The sequence below is a fragment of the Anas platyrhynchos genome, chromosome 1 (assembly GCF_047663525.1).
Source record: "Anas platyrhynchos isolate ZD024472 breed Pekin duck chromosome 1, IASCAAS_PekinDuck_T2T, whole genome shotgun sequence".
NCBI lineage: Eukaryota > Metazoa > Chordata > Aves > Anseriformes > Anatidae > Anas > Anas platyrhynchos.
In genome coordinates, this window is record NC_092587.1 from 161,003,588 (window position 1) to 161,013,891 (window position 10,304).

Here is a 10,304-nt window from a genome sequence, read left to right on the forward strand (position 1 = left end):
ATCCTGGAGGGAAATTAAGTGATCTCTGAATTATGAAAATACCTCTAGATGTGCAAGATATGAGAACAATAAGAAAGATGTGTGAGAAAGATCTGAGGTGCATAAATTTCATTCAGACAGCATCCACTCAAGAGGAGAAGAGAGAAAAAAGAAAGATACATCAAGCGCTTATCTGTGACTCCCATTAATCCTGTTTTTGCTCTATTTTTCTAAATATGACACCTACTAGGCGAAGTAACTATTTTAGAAAGCATTGATATGTATGATGTTAAAAATTCCTAGTTTGTTAAAAGTCTTACATCTACCATGAAAACAAAACATCTATGGTTAATGGAAATAATTTAGTCCAATTTTCTTGTATTGGGTTTGCATAGGAAGGTTTTGGTAGCAGGGATCCTATAAGGGTGAACTTTGTGAGAATAAACCAGGGACTGTCCTTGTGCTGAACACGGATGGTTCCAGATAGCTACAAAAGGGACCTGCCTCTGGCCAAAGCTGAGATAGTCAGTGATGCTGGTGGTCCCTCAGTGGTGGCATTTATAAAAATTGCTGCACAACAGCTGTGAGGGAGAGGAGTGAGAAAATATGAAACAACATTGCAGATGTCATGTGCAGGAGGAGCAGAGGGGCAGACACTGACGTGGACCAAAAACTGGAGGAATGACCAGGCCCAGAGAGTACTAGTCAGTGGCACAAAGCCTATTCATAGCCAATAATAAGAGTCACAGAATCACAGAATCACAGAATTTCTAGGTTGGAAGAGACCTCAAGATCATCGAGTCCAACCTCTAACCTAACACTAACAGTCCCCACTAAACCATATCCCTAAGCTCTACATCTAAACGTCTTTTAAAGACTTCCAGGGATGGTGACTCCACCACTTCCCTGGGCAGCCTGTTCCAATGTCTAACAACCCTTTCGGTAAAGAAGTTCTTCCTAACATCCAACCTAAAACTCCCCTGGCACAACTTAAGCCCATTCCCCTTGGCCTGTCACCAGGCACGTGGGAGAACAGACCAACCCCCACCTCTCTACAGCCTCCTTTGAGGTATCTGTAGAGAGCAATAAGGTCGCCTCTGAGCCTCCTTTTCTCCAGGGGGTCCATATTAGGTTCAGTCCTGTTTAACATTTTGATTTATGATATGGATGATGGGACAGGGTGTACCCTCAGCAAGTTTGCAGATTACACAAAACTGTGGGGAGTAGCTGATTCGCCACAGTGCCATGATACCATCCAGAGGGACCTCTACAGGATGGAGAAATGAGTAGAGGGAACTCCATGCAGCTCTACAAGTAGAAGTGCAAAATCCTACACCTAAGGAGGAACACCAACCCATGCATGCTGGAGACCACCACACTGGAAAACAGCTTTGCAAAAAAGGACCTGGGAGTACTGTGACCTCGATGCAAAGAAGACTGACAGTAATTCTTGGCAACATTAGGCAAACTATTACCAACAGGTCAAGAGAGGTGATCCTTTTCCTCTGCTAAGCACTGATAAAGCCCCACATGAAGTACTGTATCCAGTTCTGTATCCCTGTCCGTCCGTCTATCTGTCCATCCCCATCCTCCCCTCCCCCCAACCCCAGTAACAAAAGAATATGGACATAGTGGAAAAAGTCCAAAGTAGAGCCACAGAGATGATCAAGGGACTGGAACACCTCTCCTAAGTTGAGAAGCTGAGAGAGATGGGAATGTTCAGACTGGAGAAGAAAAAAATCAGGAGAAATCTTACCAATATATATAAATATTTGAAGGGAGGGTGCAGAGAGGATGGAGCCAGGCTCTTTTCAGTGATGTCCAGTGACAGGACAAAAGCCAAGGCTAATAGGAGCATATTTGCCACTCCAGAAAGTGGTGAGAGTTCAGGAGCACATCTGGAATGCTTGTATAACAAAGCATTCAGGATGAGGAACAAATAAGACAAGCTGGAAGCTTTGCTCCTTTTGCAGTTATGATAGCATTGGTAGTAGTGAAACTTGGCAGAATGAGTGCTAAGATACATAGCTATCAGCTGGTCAGGAGGGATAGGCAAAGCAGGTGATGTGGAAGTGTTGTGATGTGTGTAGAGGAGGGATTAGACAGTACAGCCTTGTCCATTAGGTGTGATGTGGTAGAGACCCTCTAGGGGAGGATTAAGAGAATGGATAGAAAAGTAGATGTCTTCATGGGTGTCTACTATCAACATGCCCCCTGGCTGATAACATGGATGAGCTGTTCTGTAGACAACTACAGGAAATTTCTGGATCAGTTGCTAATGTTCTTATGGGACACTTCAACTTCTCAGACAGAGACTGGGAACATCTCACTGCCTCAACAAACAAGTCTGGAAAATTCCTAAATCATGTCAAAGATGACTTCCTGTCACAAGCACAGAGTGAGCCAAACAGAAAGGTGTCCTCCTAAATCTGTTGTTTTAGAAGGCCTTGTGGAAGATGTGGTGGGATGTCTGTCTTGGCCACAGAGATCATGAAAGAGTAGAATTTAAAAATTTTAGTGTAAGGAGAGAAAAAGTTCAGCAGAGTTGCCACCCAGGACATTAAGAGAGCAAATATTAAGCTCCTCAGGGAGTTGTTAGCAGTGTCCCTGGAGAATCTGTTCTAGAGGGCTTACGGGTGTACAAGAGCTGGTTGCCTTTCAACAACCCCATTTTAAAATCACAGAGTAGGCATGCTACAAGTCAAGAAATTGAAACAAAAGACTAGCCTGGCTCAACAGGGAAGTCAAGGATAGAAAATTTTATGTGAGGAAAAAAAAAATCTAAACTAGAAGGAAAAAAAAAAAAAAAAAAAAAAAAAACAACAGAGTTCATAGAATTACAGAATATCCTGAGCTGGAAGAGACCCACAAGAAATATCGATCCCAACACCTGTCTCCACAAAGGACTACCTAAAAATCAAGTCATACTTGAGCAGGCTTGCTGTTTTGACCACTTTCCTGGGAAGTCTCTTCCAGTGCCCAATTACCCTCTTGGTGTTGGGCAATACAATCTTTTCCTAATGTCCTATCTCAATCTCTCCTGATGCAGCTTCATACCATTCCTTTGCGTCCTAATATTTGCATAGTATATAAAAGTAGCTATAGAGTGTTATAAAGTCAATTTAATTGAGTAAATGATTACAAAACCTGGACTGCAAAACTGTAGTTATTTCTAGTTTTACCACAGGCTTTTTAAACTGATTTAGACAAATTATTTAAAATTTTTTTTGGTTTAACTTTCCATATCTTAGTACAGCAAAGCAAGTTTTCTCCCTTTTGTAAAATAAATATCCTACCTTTTGCAAGATAAGGAACAGTGTATTCAGATGTATTCTGGCATTTTATCAGAAATCCCTACAAATTAATTAAATTCACCTAGTATTAATTAAATTCATAAACAGTTGACAGTGGTCAAACTTATTTCCTACTATAAATTCTAATACATAAATTTAAGAAATATAGCTACAGCTTGCTGATCAAAAATCTGGTGGTGTTGCTTGCAGTAAGAGGTCTTGAATAATGCCAAAAGAAAACAGAAGTAGAAGAAAATAATAATAATAATAATAATAATCATCATCATCATCATCATTATCATCATCATCATCATAATCCTATTATATGTATATGCTTTGTAATTTTTAATACTGTGTTGCGGTATTTTTATTAAACATCAACAGGGAATAGAAAACAAAGGAAACATAACCTCTTTCACAAACATTTGCTGAAGAAAAGTGCCAACACCATATGCATATGAAGACATATCTTCTTGTTGAGTGGGCAATATTGGTGGTAGGGCGATGGTTGGACTAGATCTTGGAGATCTTTGGCAAACTTAATTATTGGTTTCTTTTCAGTCTTATGATTCTATGCTTCTATGATTTATTAGTGAAACTGTTGATCAACAACCGTGTTTCACATTTCCAGTCTTCGAAATGAGTATCAATGACAAATATTAAAGACAAGAAAGATAAGGTGATTTCACATGTGATAAATAAATAAATAAATAAATAAATTCCAAAGCGTGACCTAGTTAACAGGCAGAGAAAACTGAAATAATATAGAGATTTAGATTCACAGTAAAATTATTTCACTGATTAGGGTAATTCAGTCTATTCAAAAGAAAGTGCTAAAGAAAAAAAAAATAGCTGTAAGGTAGGAAATGTGTTACTTATTATAACTATGTTTATGTATAGTCCTTGATTGCAGACCATAAGTGAATACTTCTGCAAGATTCGTGCACTGCAGTTAGACATTCTTTCATTATGCAGGAAACTAGTAAAAGAACTAGACATAGCTATTGTGATACAAGGACTCTTTCAGAAACTTTGATAATGGCAGACAAAAAGACAAATGTCCAGATATGCCAGACTAGAAAGCTGAATTAGATAGAGAAAGTAACAAGCCAGAGTCATATTTTCAGAGCCAGATTTTGCTAAGCCAAAATTTGCAATTAAGCAAAAATATTTGATGGTGGAAATTTTTTTCCCCTCCTTTTAATAACACATATATACGTTTTCTGTGATTCATTTCATTTTTAGGAAATTGATTGGAAATTAGGATTTTCAGCTTCCTGTCTTTTTATGTCAACCTTCACAGACCTAGACTACATTACTGATGAATCTAAGAGTTCTGATATTGATTTAGTTTGGAGAAAAAAACATCTTAGAATATAACATAATGTAGTGGGTTTACATGGCAAGGTTTTGGTAGCAGCGGGCCATAGGGGTGGTTTCTGTGAGAAAGATCTAGAAGCTGCCCCATGTTTGGGAACGGCCCCATTGTTTTCCAGAGCTGAGCCAATAAGCAATGTTGTTTTGCGCCTCTGTGAGAGCATATTTAAGACAGGGAAAAAAAAACGCTGCGACACACAGCAGCTGGGAGAGTGAAGGGAGTGAGGAACGGCACCAAGGTCAGTGTAGAAGGAGGGGGAGAGGTGCTCCAGGTGCCGGAGCAGAAGTCCCCTGCGGCCTGTGGTGAGGACCATGGTGAAGCAGGATGTCCCGCTGCAGCCCATGGAGTACCACGGTGGAGCAAGGTTCCATGATGCAGCCCGTGGAGGAGACCACGGTGGAGCAGGTGGCCCTGCACCGATGGAGGCTGCCGCCTGTGGAAGACCCCTGCCTGAGCAGATCCAAGGCAGGACCTGTAGCCCGTGGAGAGGAGACCACGCAGGAGCAGGTGACCTGGCAGGAGCTGCTGCCCGTAGGGGAGCCAGGTTGGAGCAGTTTGCTCCTGAGGGATGGACCCCGTGGTACGGACCCATATCTGAAGCAGTTCTGGAAGAGCTGCTGCCTGTGGGAAGCCCACGCCAGATCAGTTCATCAAGGACTGCGTCCCGTGGGTGGGACACCACAGCACAGGGGACGAGAGTGACCGAGAAGGAGCGGCAGAGAAGAAGTGCTGTAGACTGACCATAACCCCATTCTCCCATTCCCCTGCGCTGCTCGGGGGGAGGAGGTGGAAGAGTGTGGATGGGGGGTAAGGTGCTTTTGGTTTCTTTCCTTTGTTTCTCACTTCTCTAGCTTGTTAGTAATTAGCAATAAATCTTACTATCTATCTTCTTATGCTGAGTCTATTTTGCCCGTTACAATAATTATTGCGTGATTTTCTCGTCCTTATCTCAGTCCTTGAGCCCTTCTCACATATTTTCTTCCCATTCCTCTTCGAGGAGGGGGAGTGAGAGAGCAGCTGTGGTGGAGTTCGGTTGCCCACTCGAGCGGAACCATGGCACATAATGAAGGTAAAACATATTTTACACTCAAAGTGTAAGTTAGAGTTTCTACAAGAAATGATGGTACACACTATTTTTGTCAGCAGTTTGTTCACTGGGAAAGAGGAAAACATAAATGGGCTCAATGAAAACAGTCTGGTAGCCTATCTAATATGCTATCCCATGTCTGACCATAGTTAACACTCCATACAGAAGAGGAAGATTAAAACAGAGAAGAAAAAAAAATAAAAAATAGTCTCTCTAAAGACAACTGTGGGTGAAGTAGTCCTAATTAGCTAATGTTCAGATTTCAGTCTAGTAAAATAGGTTTGTCTAAAATTCATGAATGTCACCTATTTATTCATATTGAAAAGGAGAAATATTTGAAATGAAAACCATTTGTTATTTATGTATTTGGTGGAAAACAGATACTGATTTTGTTATGATTGTAGAAGATTTTATTATGCATTTAAAGAAGATTATAGACATAAATTGATGACACACATATGTAGAATAACTGCAGACTTGTTTTAGAACAAGAAATGCAGAAAAATGTCCTAGCTTTTGAAAAATAGTATAGTATCTTTTAAATAAGGTAGAGGTGATTGGAATGAAGGTTAGATACTGTTGCATTATTTAGTGTTTGCATGCTAAGATTTTGTGGGACAAAGGGTGATGGAGATGTACAAAGGTGAAAGAAAATATATTGCAGGAATGACTTTGAAATGTTTACGAATTCTAAGGGAGATGGAAAATTAAAATTACATTAATGGTGTGCTGAGTTGGCATACAAAAGGGAGTTTTCTTATTAGCTTATCAATCATTACTCCTTTATTAATGGAACAGCAAATTATTTTGCTTGCACAGTAATACTTGGAATAGGAATGAACTCCATTTTCTTCAGCAAAAATTCAGATGTCTTATTGGGACAAAATATTCAGTCCTTGGCCAAGCAGTTTGTTCACCTGGGAACCAATTTTTAACTTCTAAAATGGAGAACCCTTCCAATAAATTTTAAATAATTCATATCCTAATTTCATGTATATGCATTAAACTGCATGAAGTATGATCATCTATTTTAATGAAAAGTGTGAAATCCTTTCCATAATAGTTCATCTCATAAAAATGACCAGGTTTCATACTAACTACATTCATTAAACACCAAAAATATATTGACCAATGCTAAACATAGGTCACTGATTTCTAAGGTTTTCATTCTTGCCTACTACTTTTATATACAGCAGTGGACGGGAATGTTTATAAAAATCTGTATAAACATATTCATAAAGAGCACAACGAATAAAAGACAGTGAGTCAGAATTCTGATGAGCATTAATAAATCTTCATGTACATTACAGCCCCCAGAAATGCTGACAATTACTCAGTGGCTGTGCATGGATGCTTATATATAATGCTGAAAGACTGTAATTATCAGTAAAATTTTGCATCCACATCATTTCATTCCAGTGTGAATCATGACTGTCATAAATATTGTGTACACTAAAAATGGTCATTTGGTTAAAAACTGGCATAGATAAATTTTATGGGGAAAAAGAAGTAATGAACTTCAACGTAGCTATCTATTTAGTTATTTCTTCCCTTCCCCTACACCATTTAAAAATAATCTGAAAACAACATTGATGCAGTTCATTATAACTGCACATTTACTGCTGATAGTTCTGATTCATATATTTAAATTATTTTGTTGTATCAAAGTAGAAAATACAAAGATACAATTTTCAGAGGTTAGGAAATTGTGCAGTTTTGTCCTTCTACCCTCCTTTTATTATTCACAGTGAACAGAGGTTTTGTGTTTGCAGTAAGGGATGTGTAATATTTTGCTTGAAATTGGGATAGATTGATTAGGTCCTATTGTAAGCCCTCGTATGCTGTAGAAAATCCTTGCATGGAGTTCATCTAACATAACAGGAGGTATCCCAAATGCAAAAGTCAATCTCTGACTGCCAACACAGACTATTTTTTTAGGCAGTGCAGATACATGCAATTTTATAGCAATATTTTTCTGACCTGTTTTTAATATAATCATGGGTAAGAAGATAAAAATCCAAAAGCCAGAGAAGTTGCAAGTTTAGTTTTTCTGCTTTTAGCCTGGAAACTCCAGTGTTGAATGTGTATCTTTTCTAGAAGATTAGAAAGTGTAACAGAGTTTCTGATCTACCAATGCAGAAGCAAAGAAAATACCTGTTACAGTTAATAAGCAGTCCCATATCTGTTGGTATAAGTCAGCCCAGAGGTCTAAGAGATTTAGTAACGAATGAATCAGAATTCCAAGGTGGGGAAGACATGCAGTCAAGAAGACAGTGGAGTAATAAAGGCAACCATGTAAATCAGATTTTAAGTACTATAAACAAATAAATGTAAGCAATGTCATCATGACTGAATCACAGAACAGTTGAGGTTGGAAGGTACTTCTGGAGGTCATGTGGTCTGTCTCCTGTGCAAAAACAAGGCGTAGGCCATGTGGTTCATGGCCACATCCAAATGGCTTTTGAAGATCTCCTTCTTGCACTATAAAAAAAAAAAAAAAAAAAAAAAAAGTTTCCTGATTCTCAGAGAGAATCTTCTATGTTTCTCTTTGTGGCAAAATGGTGTGATAACTTCCAGAAGCATCATCAGAAATTTAAAATATGACAAAGTACAAAATAACGCATTAACCCTGATGGACAGCTAAACTCCACAAGTGCTGTCTCACTTCCACCGCCCCACCCCACCATCAAAGGGAGGGAAGAATGAGAAACTATGATGGGAAAGAACAAGTTTCGTGTGTTGAGATATGGTTAATTAAAGGGACAAGAAAAAGAAAAACAAACAAAGACCATGTGGAAGCAGAGAAAGAGAGAAAACAATCTCTATTTCCCATCAAGAAGTGATATTTGGCCACATCATGGGAACTAGGACCTCAACACATGTAGCAGTTGTTTGGGAGAACAAATGTATGCATAATGAGAGCATCTCCATCTTCCTCTCCCCTCTTCCCCTTGTAATTCCCCTTTCCCACCTTTTATTGCTGTGTGTTACAACATACGATACGAAATATCACTTTGGTTGGTTTAGGTCAGCTGCCCTGGTGATGTGCCCCCCATGCCTCTTGCCCATTCCCAGTCTACTGGCTCTGGGAGGTTTGGAGAGAGTCTTGGTACTGTGTCAGTGCTGCTCAACAACAGACAAACCACTGGTGTGATACCAGTGCTGTTCTAGCTACAAGTGCAGCACTATATGGGCTTCTGTGGGGAAAGTTGTCTACAACCTAGCCAGACCAGGTACATACCTCATGCCAAAATATATTAGTCATCTGGAAAAGCATGAATTCTTTTTTACAGAAAGTCTATGGTGCTTTATTTAAACAAGAAAAGTTGATGATGCTCTGTTTCAATCCAGATCTATACCTTCCTATGATCTTTAGGACAGCCATAGCAGAAGGTACACTTTCTACCTATGATTAACTTGTGCTCGCTTCGGCAGCACATATACTAAAATTGGAACGATACAGAGAAGATTAGCATGGCCCCTGTGCAAGGATGACACGCAAATTCGTGAAGAGTTCCATATTTTTTCCAGGATGAGGAGACGGATGAGGAGTTCTACAGACAGCTGACAGAAGTTGCAAAATCTTCAGCGCTTGTACTCGTGGGGGACTTCAACTTCCCTGACATATCCTGGAAGCACAACACAGCCCAGAGAAAGCAGTCTAGGAGGTTTCTGGAGAAAGTGGAAGATAGCTTCCTGACGCAGCTGATTAGTGAACCTACCAGGGGGGGTGCCCCGCTAGACCTTCTCTTCACAAACAGAGGACTGGTGGAGGATGTGATTGTCGGGAGCTGTCTTGGGCAGAGCGACCACGAGATGGTGGAGTTCACTATTCTTGGCGAGGCCAGGAAGGGGACCAGTAAAACCACTGTATTGGACTTTCGGAGGGCTGACTTTGAGCTGCTCAGGACACTAGTTGGTGGAATCCCTTGGGAGGCGGTTCTGAAGGGCAGAGGGGTTCAGGAAGGCTGGGCGCTCTTCAAGAGGCAAATCCTTATGGCGCAGGAGTGGTCTGTTCCCATGTGCCCAAAGATGAGCCAGCGGGGAAGAAGACCAGCCTGGCTCAACAGAGAACTGTGGCTTGAGCTTAGGAGAAAAAAGAGGGTTTATAATCATTGGAAAAGAGGGCAGGCCACTAGGGAGGACTATAAGGATGTAGCGAGGCTGTGCAGGGACAAAATTAGGAAGGCCAAAGCTCATCTGGAGCTCAATCTGGCTACTGCCGTTAAAGATAACAAAAAACGCTTTTATAAATACATCAACACAAAAAGGAGGACTAGGGAGAATCTCCATCCTTTACTGGATGCAGGGGGAAACTTAGTTACAAGAGATGAGGAAAAGGCAGAGGTGCTTAATGCCTTCTTTGCCTCAGTCTTTAGCGGCAATACCGGTTGTTCTCTGGATACCCAGCACCCTGAGCTGGTGGAAGGGGATGGGGAGCAGGCTGTGGCCCTCACCATCCACGAAGAACTGGTTGGTGACCTGCTACGGCACTTGGATGTGCACAAGTCGATGGGGCCGGATGGGATCCACCCAAGGGTACTGAGAGAACTGGCAGAGGAGCTGG

At 40.7% G+C, this 10,304-nt stretch overlaps 1 non-coding gene across 1 annotated transcript; it reads left to right on the top strand.

Moving 5' to 3' along the window:
- Window positions 1-9,156: 9,156 nt before the first annotated feature.
- LOC113842462 (U6 spliceosomal RNA) lies at window positions 9,157-9,263 on the top strand. The gene has a single exon (XR_003494997.1). It is a non-coding gene; the product is annotated as a U6 spliceosomal RNA (small nuclear RNA).
- Window positions 9,264-10,304: the final 1,041 nt, after the last annotated feature.